General features: G+C 38.7%; 1 protein-coding gene across 1 annotated transcript in view; it reads left to right on the forward strand.

Annotated features, from left to right (window-relative positions):
- LOC113832815 (metabotropic glutamate receptor 8) overlaps window positions 1-12,757 on the forward strand; it is a 768,119-nt gene that overhangs the window by 96,508 nt on the left and 658,854 nt on the right. The gene's annotated exons all lie outside the window — the stretch shown is intronic.

Raw genomic sequence — 12,757 nt, forward strand, 5'->3', positions numbered from 1 at the left:
AGTATGCTTGTTTGCCTGTATCTATGTGTATACATATACATATGTGTGTATCTAATCTATATGGGAAAAGTTTCATCATACATTCTCTAACTTACAATACAAACTGAATTCTTTTGTTCCATTCCATAAAAGAAAAAGATTACAGTTAAGGCTTACTACATTAATTTTAGTATGCTCACTCGGGGATAGAACCTTAGTCGGGAATGACTTCAAGTTCTTCGAATTGTGATCTGCATTTTAAAAAGTGCTTCTTGTTACTGGAAACAGTTGGCTTTATGTGTAAATTGACTTGTGTCGTTGGGACTTCAGTGCTCACTTCAGCTTGGGTGTTGCCCAGTCTGGGCTATAGTTTGGTACCCACAGTACTTTAGTCATGTTGCACACTGGTAAGATAAGTCAATTTATATGGGGTATTTGTTATACTTATTGAAAGTTCTAAACACATAAGCTGTACTTTAGTGTCTAGTTGTGTGTGTGTGAGAGAGAGAGAGAAAGAGAGAGAGAGAGAGAGAGAGAGAGAGAGAGAGAGAGAGAGAAAGAGAGGGGGGGAGAGGGAGAGAGAGAATCCCCAGTGTAATGATTATTTGTTGGGCAGTGCTTGATTCTAACCAGGGGTTGTATGGTGCTATCTTCCAAGCATAATAGCATCACCTTCATCAGAACAGCCTTGACTGCATTCGAAAGACCCTCAAGATTAGGCCTGTTGACTCTTGATGCTTCTTGATAGAGTAGAAGACCTGGAGAGGGCCACCTGACTTTCACATGATCTCAAACACTCACTTTTCTGCTGTTCAGAATGTACAGCAGAATGTACTGAATGTAGTTCTGCCCTAATTGCATATGGCTTTGTGACCTTGGAAGGTGCTAGGGTGCTAGGGTGTGTACAGCTTGTGGAATGTTAGCTGAAGAAGGAGCTCCACCTATGCAGTTGTAGGAGAGTATAATCTGTGCTGGGTGAGACTTTCGGAGGGTTTCTTGGCACCAGAGTCACCCACACTCCTATAAGTAACCCTTCATCTGTTTTCTGTAAGTAAGCCCAGTAAGATCATTGTCTTACCATGTCTCATGTGCGTGGGGTCAGGTTTGATGGTAGTGCTCTGTAAGCTGGGTGTACACATTTGTATATGTTTTCCTGGAAGAAGAATTCCTGAATTCCAGGTTCTATGCTGGGCTATAAAGGTGTAGATATTGCTCTCTATGGAAGGCAGAGGGTTAGAGAAAAGTGTGCCCTGTTAAAACACTTTCTGTAATGAGGTTTTTAGTCATGGAGATGCTGAAATGAAAATTAACTACTGTGGATCTTGAGACTCAGTCTTTCTGTTTCTAATTTTCATCTGAGTTATCTGTGCTTAAGTTTTATACTCAGTATAGGTTGGAAGAAAAAAGAGGATGAAGTAGAGAAATTGATGCAATAAAGCCCTTTGGTAGGTGTGAGAATTGCAATACTCTGTCATTTGCTGAGAAAATACTTGGGAGTAGAAAGAATGATGGAGTCAAATATTACGTCCACTGTGCAGGGGACTGTTCCTGTTGACTTTCTAATCTTCATCCCTACTTAGACCATATAACTGAAAAGACGACAATGTTCACTATTGATTTTCGAGTAAAACAACTAGAAGAGCTCATTGAATATTAAGTATAGCTTCCAGAGTAGATCGAAGGGTGACAGCTTACTTAAGGTTACCTAGGAGGTGACCTGGAAACCCTGTAAACTTCAGGTTGAGATAGTTGATTAGGAGGAGGCAAGATTACAGAAGAAAGCTGGCTGGTGTATGCTAGAAGCCTACATGCTTGTGAAAAGTCGGGTGATAGCACTGGAACCATACAGGTGTAATGGGGTCTAATTAGCATGTGCCATGGAAACTCAGTGAAAGTCAGCTCTGAAGGAGGTTGTAACAATAACTCTGCCAGCTGCCTGAGTTCTGCTGCCACATTAGAGCCCCAAAATAACACACAGAGTCTTGTCTTATTTACAATGCTGCTGGCCAGTGACTAAGATTTCTTATATGCTAGCTCTGTCTTAAGTATTAACCATAATTATTAATCTATATATTTTATAAAGACTTATCTTAGGGAGGACACCAGCGGCATGCGTCCTTTCTTGCTGGGATCACATGGCGACTTACTCCATTTCCCAGAATCCTCCTTCTCTCCTAGTCCCACCTATCTTGCTTCCCTATTGGCCAACAGTGTTTTATTCATTAACCAAGTAAGAGAGACTTATACACAGAAGGACTTCCCCATTAGCAGGTGCTTAGCCTTCCAAGGGATAAACATAACAACAGTGGCTGTACAATTCCATCAGCATGTAGACAGTCACACATTCTGAATTAGTATTGACAGTGAAATTCAGGGTCCTAGTCCTGGAAGACCATGATACCATGAGACCAATTACAAAAATTGGGGACAAGAAATAAATTATCATCAGTGGATGACAAGTGAGACTTTGTCTCCACTTCAGTGCACACACCTGTATTTTGAAACTGTGTCACAAGGATGTGATTTAATAACAAATAGCAGGAGCGACTTGACTGTGTCAGGATATGTGACTACACAGGACCAGTTCTACCATGGGGAAAAGACGGTGTTGGGACTGAGTCTAAAGATGGATAGAGTTTGGAACCTCAGGTGCTCACAAGCAGGGAACAGAGAGATGGGAAACTATTTGGAGCCTGGCAGTGAGAGACTCCATACCTTCATCAAGATCATTAAGTGTCTTAATACTATAGAAGGCAGGGCCCTTGAAGTCAGAGCACATTATAATTGTACCTTACAGGAACTTTAAAAATAATTGCTGTGTCGTATAGAAGTATTACATTTGTGTTTTCTTTCTGGTTATTGCTTTTGTGGCTCTGTTATTCAAGGTAGCACCACAGAGATATTACTATAGTATTTCAAGTCACACCAACTCCTCTAAGTTTGCCCAGAGGATTTGATATATCCAGGCTACATTTTGCCATCTTTTTCCTATAGAAGGAAGACCAGATGATCCTTAATATTCAAAGTGTCCAAGGTTCTGAGTAGCTTGGCATCTAAACTGTAATGTCCTGGCCCATAGGAGAGACTTCCAGATAACTCATAAATCAAGAAATTACGAGGGAATATTACATCTACCACTGTTCACCTAATTTGGGTGAGTGATCTAGAAGTCAGCTCAGTGGAATAATTAAAATTTGTGGGCCCCAAGGAAAGATACTGAAGTCAGAGCCCCATTTATTATCATGTAAAGCTTTGGACATGTGTCTTAATAAAATAGTGGCTCTTTTTCTTTTTTCAAACTGCTGTGAGTATTATGCAATACAAGTTGATCATCTGAAAGAATACTAGTGTCAATAATGTCATAACAAATATTGATTGCTTTACTTGTTATCACTGCTGTTGTTAATCATATTGAGTCATTCTTCAGGTTTTCTTGTTAAACACTGAGGGAGATGATTTCTGAGTTTCAGAGAAAGGAGGTGTGCTGGCTAGTTTAAGGTCAACTTGACACAAACTAGAGTCAATTGAGAGGAGGGAGCCTCAGTTGAGAAAATGCCTCTGTAAGATAAGACTGTAGGCAAGGCTGAGGGCATTTTCTTAATTAGTGTTTGATGGGGAGGGCCCAGACCATTGTGGGTGGTGCCATCTCTGGGTTGGTGGTTCTGGGTTCTATAATTCAGCAGGCTGAGCAAGCTATGGGTAGCAGGCCAGTAAGGAACACCCCTCCATGGCCTCGGCAACAGCTCCTACCTCTGTGTTCCTGCCCTGCTTGAGTTCCTGTCTTGACTTCCTTCAATGATGAATAGTAATAAGGGGGAATAAACCAAATAAACCCTTTCCTCCCCACGTTGCTTTGGTCATGGTGTTTCATCACAGCCACAGTAACCCAGTCTAAGACAAGAGAGTGTTGGTTACTCTTCTGTGTCTTTCATCTTAAAGAAAGCTTTTTCTTGCTTTGGTGTGTGTCTACTGGAAATAAAAATTTTAGAATTTATGGTTGATGTCCATCAAATTCCAAGAGGAAAGTGCTTTATTCACCCAAATTTTATTATGAAACATAAATGAGTTATTCCAGTGCTGGGTCTAAATGCTGGCATTTAAATTCTGGCCCTAGGGTCAGTGAGATGGCTGTAGGGCCTTCATCATACTTATGAAAATGAAAAGATGTGAACAAAATTTGTCTGTTTGGGCTGTAACTGAATGTCTGGAGAGGTGTTTCTTGTGTGAGCGCTACCTGAGTTCTGGAGAATACCCAAGATTCCAAGACCTGAGGGTGTATAAAGTCTGTGCAGGTTGATAACTGATTTGACTCCTAATAGATATGTGCAAGAAATATTCAAGCCTCTGGGAATACCAGCCAAATTATATAAAAGTCAGAAATCAACATAAAGTAAGAGAAAATATTTCAGAAAGAGAATGGGATGAGTAGGAAAAGCATCAGGTTATTATTTGTTTGGGAAAGGGTAAAGAGAGGGAAGGGCTTTTGCAGCTGTGTTTTGGAGGCATCATAAAATTTAAAATTGAGGATTGCATGTCCATATCTGTGCATCTTGTTTGCATCACACTTTGGGGAGGGGAGAGGTTTCTGAAGGCACTGGGTAGGCAGGTTTTGGATTTTAGGTTTCAGATTAGTTTTTGGATTTTTAAACACTTGCATATATGTAATTATCAGAACCCAGTGTTAAGGGTAAAATTCATTCATGTTTCATATACACCTGACCCCATAACCTGTAGGCTAACTGGCACAACATTTGCAACGCTCCTGTATTTTGACTGGACTTATGGCATGAAGCCAAGTGTGGAATTTTTTTACTAGTGCCATTCAGTGCTCAAAATACCAGATTTTGAGTGTTTGGGAATTAGAAGTTCTGAATTAAAGATTTTCAGCCTTCACTCTGAAAGCTTGGCTTTGTTTCGGTGCAGGTGGAAGAAACCTGGTTGTATGAAGCAGTGTTGCTGACCTCTTGGTGAGACTGAAAATTAGGGTCTCTATTTTCAAAACAAAACAAGTTTGAATACAAAGCACAAATTCTAACTTGAAGCATCCCCATGGATTTTTAACCTGGCAATTTTTTTTGCCTTTCCTTTTAAACAAGACTTATAAATGGAGAAGATTGCCCAAAGGCAAAACACAGTTTTTTTTTTTCAAAATTTTTAATCCAGAAAATGATTGCATTTTGCATCAAAAAAGCAACTCACCTGATATTCAAGATCTACAGTTCTGTCATTTACAAAAATCTTAAAACAAGTTAAATTTTGCAAAGGGGCCTAGACAAACTCAACCATGATTAAACAACGTGGGAGTTATAAACTTTAAGTAGAAAAACAACAGCTGACTGCCATAGCTAAGCAAGTTTCTGCCCACATATATTTAAAGTGGTAGGAGAAAACTTAATAGCTCACGAATGAAGGCTTTTTATTTCATTGTATGTGAAGAATACTTCTGCACATAGGTGGGGGGAAGTTGGTGTCACCATTTGCAGGTTGGAATTGGTGCTTGCTGCTATGCCTTATGTGATGTGTAACAACCCTGGGGCTACAGAATCCATCCAGGGTGATACAGCTGCTGATGGCATTGGCACCTCACATAGGTAGGAGGAGCGGAAAGGGCAGGTAAGGTCTACAAAGGGTGGGAATTTGTGGTTCTAGTGATCACTCTTCAATATGCTTTCACAGCTGCATTTCCTAGGGGGTCTGACCTGTGACACTGTGTTAGAGAATTGATCATGTGTGTGTGTGTGTGTGTGTGTGTGTGTGTGTGTGTGTGTGTGTGTGTGTGTGTGTGTGTACATGTACATATGCACAGATATACACTGAAGGCACATAGAATTCAAGGTAATGTCAGCTTGTCTGTTTAGGGAATAGTCTGTGGAAGACTCCCTGGAGATGCTATAGGTTGAGTACTACGAATTGGGCAGTTTCATATGTTTTCAGACTTTGGAATACTTTGCACTTACATGATGAAAGATCTTGGAGCTATGACCCAAGTATAAATAAGAGGCCAACCACATACACAGGATTACTTTGTAGTATAATAGTATCACATCTACTTTTATCAACATTTTATAGAGTGGGAAATCAAAGTTTAGATTATCCAACTTCATCCAAATAGCTATTTTATTAGTGATTTTACTTTTTATTTAAAAATCTTATTCTCTCTCTCTCTCTCTCTCTCTCTCTCTCTCTCTCTCTCTCTCTGGTATGTGTGTGTGCATGCATGTTCATGTGTGTGAGGATTCACATGCCCCATGGTTCTTGTGTGTGCAGGTCAGTGGACAACCTAGGGTGTTGGTCTTCATATGCAATTTTGTTTATGTCAGGGCCTCTTTGTTGTTTTCAGCTGCTATATATACCAGCTACTTCTCATCTTGCCATAGGGATCACAGATGTGTGTTGCTATATCCATTTTTGAAATGGGTTCTTGGGGTTTGAACTCAGGTTCTCATGCTTACATGGCAAGCACTTCATCCATTTTCAATGAGCCATTTCTCTCACCCTAAAACTAAGATTATAATTTAGAAGTGTACACACACTTGAATTGAATCCCGTGATCTTCATATGATAACTTTGTGACTTTTACTCTCTAACTGAAGCCTTTTTCATACCGCCAGGCTAGTGTGCAATTATTCAATTTCCAAGAAGACGTGGAAACCTCCCTGATCTGAAAATACTTTTAGAAATTGATATATATGGTGGAGGTATTTCTCAGGACTAGAATAATTTGGAAAATCAGATAGATTTTATGAGAGTATTAATCTGAGCCACACTTGTGCACATTACTCTGGGAGAAAGGCTTATGAATGCCTGAAACTTCTCAATTGTTTGCCAACCCACCCTGTTAAATGAATACTAACTGTGCTCTTAGTGAATCAGGGAGTTGATTCTTAAAACACACCCGAGAGTTTAACACATTTCTCTAAACTGATCTCAGGTGGGAATACAGGAAAGATTTGAATCAAATAATATTTCCACTCAGTGGAAAGAGGTGTGTCTCAGGTTTGCCACAATCTATGTTTAAAATAACTTCACATTTCATGCTACAAGAGTTCTGCTGGTTCATGCTTTATAACACACAGTTGAATGGTACTATTATGGATGTCAGCTTCCTTCCTGGTGGTAGAATGAATATAACATAATCCATTCTGCTATAAGATGAGCTCTAATAAGTGATGCTTCTGGCTTTTAGAGGTAAATCATATTTGTGGAATGAATTAAAGGTTGGGCTGTTTGCATTGTATTGAATTTGCTTGTTTCACATCGTATTCATTGAATTCAAATTTGATGAAAGCCATTCATATTAAATTAGATAACCTTAATTCTAGCAAGTTACACATATTATAAAACCTCTTAGAAAATTATATGGCATTTGTGAGTTTTTTGTTCTTTAATAACTAAGCCATTTAAAATTGGGTACCCTTACTTAACCATCTATTAGTAGAAGGCCTTCATAATTTATGACTTTTATTGAATTAGTTCAGAATTCAGTGGTCTTGTCTGATTTTTATCTTAGTGATTTGACATTGAAGAATCTAAAACTAGAGAATAATCTTAGTCTTTCAATAGAGTTTGATGAACTTTCAAAGAATGTCTACAATGTAATCATCACTGGGCAAAATTTGGTTGGTTGAAAGAGAAGACAAACTCTCATCTCTTTAGAAAGCATTGTCTGTTCTGATGATGACAGGTAAGATCTGTCTCAGGCAATTCCCATGTGATTTTTCTGGAGAAGGGCATTCTCTTTGGGTTAAGCCAAAGGAGGAAATAACCTGTCTTATCATACTTTAGAGAATTACATTTCTTCCTTTCCTCTCTCAAGGGAGGGTTGTGGGGAGGGGTCACTTAGAATTAATGAAGACTCTTTTTTATGAATAGTTAGAATTTTAGAATCATTATTTTCAAATATATGTAACTACAAAGAATATCTAATGGTATGCTTAGGAGTGTCTTCACTTAGAAGTTTCTGTGGACTTGTTTGAATGAATAACTAAACCATAAATTGTAATTAGCTTTACATTTACATTTATCGATATGGAAATTAGGTTTTTCAAAATTTCTGTTTTCCCCATTTGGGTGGGTTAAGTATTATTTTACTGTATTTTGAATATGTTTTCATCTTGCTGAGTTTACTGAGTCAAATTCTCTTTTAAAATAGATGGTAAAGGAGGGCCATAGTGGCATGTGCCTTTAACCGCAGCATTTTGGAGGTAAAGGCAGATGGATCTCTATGAGCTTGAGTCCAGTCTATTTTATGTCGTAGTTTCAGGCCAGTCACAGCTACATAGTGAGACCCTGCCTGTCTCAAAACAAAACAAAACAAAACAAAACAAAACAAAAAGCAAAAAAGCAAAAGTAAGCAAGCAAACAAAAAACCAAAAAGTAAAAAAAGAGAATGATGATTAACACAAGTCAAGACTCAACTAAAGAATCTCTAATTCCAAATTAGGGAGTTCATGCAGTGATTTTTAAGAATACAGCACAATAGTACCAGTATACATTAAGTATAAAAACCCTGTCAAAGTTTCATCATGTTAAAGCACCACTGGCACACATTCATGTACTTTTAAAAATTAGGGTGGATTAAGGTTTACCAAATGCTAGCCTGTCAGATCTTTATGGCAATCAGTCTTTCTTTTTCAACTCTAAGAGAGTTCCCTGAGTCTGGGCAGAGTCTGCACTTGGCTGAAGTGTTTTATGTGTTCACCAGTGATATCATACCTATATTTTATAGTTACAGGCTCAATGTTTCTCTTATATGTAAAAATTTTCTATCAAGCAACAGACCAGGAGATGCCACGAGCTTTTCTCTGGTCTTTAAAAAGGTTTTAAGTAGCAAGATGGGTAGGATTGAGTTTTAGTGTAATTCTACTTTTCTCTTATAGGAGTTTTGATTTTCCTGCAGTTCACATTTGCATCTTGGTCATATTTACCTTTGGTGGCAAAATGCTATAGTTCATGCTAGAAATAATCCCACTTGGTTCTCACACTTTCTTCATTGTATCATAACAGATTTGAGAAGTAAGTCAGGCACAGCAGAATTTGTGAATGTGGCTTATCAAGTTGAGGTGATATTTAAGGAGGTGAGATCTAGAGCAAGGATGTAACTGTTTTAAATTGATCTTTGAAGTGTTGGGCAACTTAAGCTGTTACAGCATTGTAGATATTTTCTCACCTTTTTTGTCATTTTTTCCTCAAAGAAGAAAACTTTCTAACCTAGCACAAACATATTCATCAACAAGTTCTTGATTTGCTCATGATAATAGGTTTGCTTTATGGTACCAAAACTTTAAATGTCTTAGCTGATGTTTAATCAGCATTTTCACATACCTGCCCCTGTGTTGAATTCACTACTTGAATTACTTTGTTGAACCTTCACCCTTCATCCTATTCTGCGACTTGAAAAGCTGAGCAATAACCCTGTGAGGGAGATAGAGGTAATATTCAAGTCTTGCCAAGTGTGTGAGGCATAAGTTAGAATTTGCCAGATGCCGAGTTCATGTGCCGCGTAACTGTAGCCACCTCAATTACGTTCATTGTCTTGGAAGGTTGCCTGCCTTAGCTTGCTAGAACTTTTCAGTCAGCCCTATGTCTTACTACATTTCCTAGTACAGACTGAAAATGACTTTCTTCACAGCATTAGAAGATAATCCAAACTTTTTGACAACTCTGTTGTTCACCAGCACACACATTCATGAGGATAAGGAAAACAAGAAACATAAAAAGAAATGGCCAATGGATCTTGTTCTTGGCCTCTTACCCTACCCTACCCTTTGGTTCTTAAAGAGTTGGCAAAAATTATGAAATTAATTCTTTTTCAAATTGCAACTGCTCGGACAAGGTCTTCTCTAAGGAACACAGGTCTGCAGCTATGATGTGCTGTGTGTCTCAGTTTTCCCAGTGAGTATGTCGTGCCCCCCTCTTGGCTGGTCACCACAGTCTTCTAGACGACATAGTTGTGTCCTGTACTCACAATCTCCTGCTATCTGGAAAAATTCCTTCCTGTCTTTCTCAGATGAAATGCTGCCTCTTTGGAATCCTTCTCAGATGCCACACCTATGGCAAGACTCTTCTCTGGTATCTCTGCAGTACACATTTCTTATTGCCAGCATCATGCCCGCACTATTGTTGGTTTGTCATCTCTACCACCCAGTAGCTCCTGAGCTTTCTAAATCATGTCTGTCTTACCCAGTGCCTAGCAGTGGCCAGATACCATGCAGGTGCTCAGCTGATACTTGAGAAATGAATGGAAGGAAGAATGAGTAGGAGGGTTTTTATTAAGGAGAGAAAATAGTCGCAAGGCACAAGATGCAGCAAAACATCTTTTAAATAAACAGCTGAGCAGAGCTAATGGGATGAGTAGCAGCCAGAGGCAGATAAAGGCACTTTCCTTTAGCTCATGAATCTCAGCCTTGAGTACCACTTTGAAACTAAATAAGGCCTTCCCAGTTTCATCCTCAGGAAATTAACTGCATCGCCAGCCACTTCTTTAACTATGTGAAGACTCAGATCCAAACTCCAGACCTCAGCTTTGCTGTAACCCCAGGGAAGCAGCTTGCACCCTGCCATAGATAATGAAGACTGGTCGGTGGTGCATAATGGATTCTTGGTTGTCTCAATTTTTCTTTTCAAGACTCCAGAATTCAAAATAAATGACATGCTGTAATGTACTGTTCTTTATTTTGAAAAATGTGATTATTAGAGTTAAAGATTAAGTTCACACTGCTCAGCTTACTCTTTTGCATTTAGGAGTTCAGAACTGCGTAGGGTTGGGGAGAAAGATATAATTAAACATAAATAACGGCTGCCTGGAAACAAAGGATCAAGGGAGGAAACGTTAAATTACAAGAGGAGTATGGTCAGAAAGACTAGATGTGCAAGAAATCGCCTCCCACTGCAAACTTATGGTGGAAGTGGTCCTGTCTTTCAAGCCAGCATTGGAGAAACACAGAAATGAGAATGATAGAAAATCACTCGCCTAAAATATGCAAGTGATGCTATTATTTCAAGGAAATTGTTACCTGAGGTGGTAAGCTACCTTAAACTGATGCCCTTACAACCAGGTGGGGACTAAGAAAAGATACCTGCCATTTTCCAGCTCTGGACTATGGCCTTATATGTATGGCCGCTTAAAATGGGAATGAAGTATACACAGTAAAAACAAACAAGAAAACAAAATAATGATTGAAGCTTTATCTTAAAAATCAAATAGTTAAGAAACATTTTCTATAGTTACTCTTTGGTCAAACTGTCCTAATGCTGATCTGTCCGTGGCTTTGCATGTTTCTGGAAGGTCTCTGATGCTGATTTCACTGACTTTATACAATCTTGAACCCTTCCCCCCATCCCCAAGATTTCCAGTTGCATTTTGCAACTGATTTGCATTGCACTGTTAGCTGTTATAATCAACAAGAGGTTGATTACAAAGATTTTTATTGGAACAAAACTGATGTTTGGGAAGGGACTAATTTTCAGAGGCCAGTGAATTTGTGAATATTTTGTTATGACAATTTGCTTCTTCATGCAGACCCTTTACCAAGGGGAGTTGACTGAAACATGCTCAAACAATTAAGAAATCTTGTAATTCTGCTTCCAAACAAAAGCCTTCTTCAGCAGTGTCACAGATCCTCCTACAGAGAAATGATTGGAAGATTGGGAACTTCTAAATTATCTTGATTGGCTACAACAGTAGTTCAAATGCAGAAAATTATTGTTTGATCTACGCATGAGTTTGCTAGAGCAGACTAAACTCACACAAACACCACCTCTTAAGACTCTGGCAGAGGGGAAATGGCTACATTTTCAGTGCATCTGCCAAGGGAAGCCTTCCAGATGGGCTTACAGCAGTTTAGCTTCCTATGCCCTGGGAATAAAATCCTTCACCATGTGAAATTTAGACATACTGAGAAGGTTAGTTTTCTTGCAAGCTACTCCATGCTTTGTCTTGATAAGGGTGAGAAATGAAATTATTAGTTCTTAAACACAAATGTTTGGGAATTTGTTTCTTGACTATTCTGAATATTTAAGTTGCAAGAGTATTTATATTTTTTTCAGAGTTTAAGAAGGGATGCTTAAAATTACATTACAGACCAAGGAGTTTGTTTTTATATCCAAATTCACTTTCTGAAAGATATGGGATCGTTGCTTTGATGTGGGGAAAGCGTTTCAAAGGAAACAAGTATCTTTTCAGAAATTCAAGTTATTAGCTAATAGCTGCAGCAGGAAGTAGTAAAGAGAAGTGTTAAGTCTTTTATGCCTCCACCGAGGAGATAATAGCTTTTTTTGATTATACCTTTGATTCTATAGATTTATTGTAAATGTCAGGATGTGAAAACATTGACTAAACTGGGTTCCTGCAATGAAATTCATGATGCATGAAATTCTGACACACTTATAGGCCTTCACACTCATTATTTATTTTTTAGAAGAAGTGATTTCAGTTTACCAGTGAAGAAGGTATTCTTTTGAAGTCAGAGGGTTAGTATTGATAAGGCCATTATTCATGGCCTTAATTCGTATGCTGATTTTTTGCTTGTCAATTTTCTTCCTGTGTACTCAGATATTAGCTCTTGTTCATTGTTTGGCTGGGTCTTCTGTGGAGGGAGTCAATATCCACATGCTGATTGGGAAAGAACAAATTCTGAATATCAATGTGTGTGGCAGGAAAACATCCCCGCTTCTTTCTAGAGAAGCCAAACAGCATTGCAGAGAAGATGGAGCCTTTAGAGTTTGACCCATCCTGGCCTAAGCCTGTTTTAATTCTTCATCATGAGCTATATATCAT

The sequence above is a fragment of the Cricetulus griseus genome, assembly GCF_003668045.3.
Source record: "Cricetulus griseus strain 17A/GY chromosome 1 unlocalized genomic scaffold, alternate assembly CriGri-PICRH-1.0 chr1_0, whole genome shotgun sequence".
Lineage (NCBI taxonomy): Eukaryota > Metazoa > Chordata > Mammalia > Rodentia > Cricetidae > Cricetulus > Cricetulus griseus.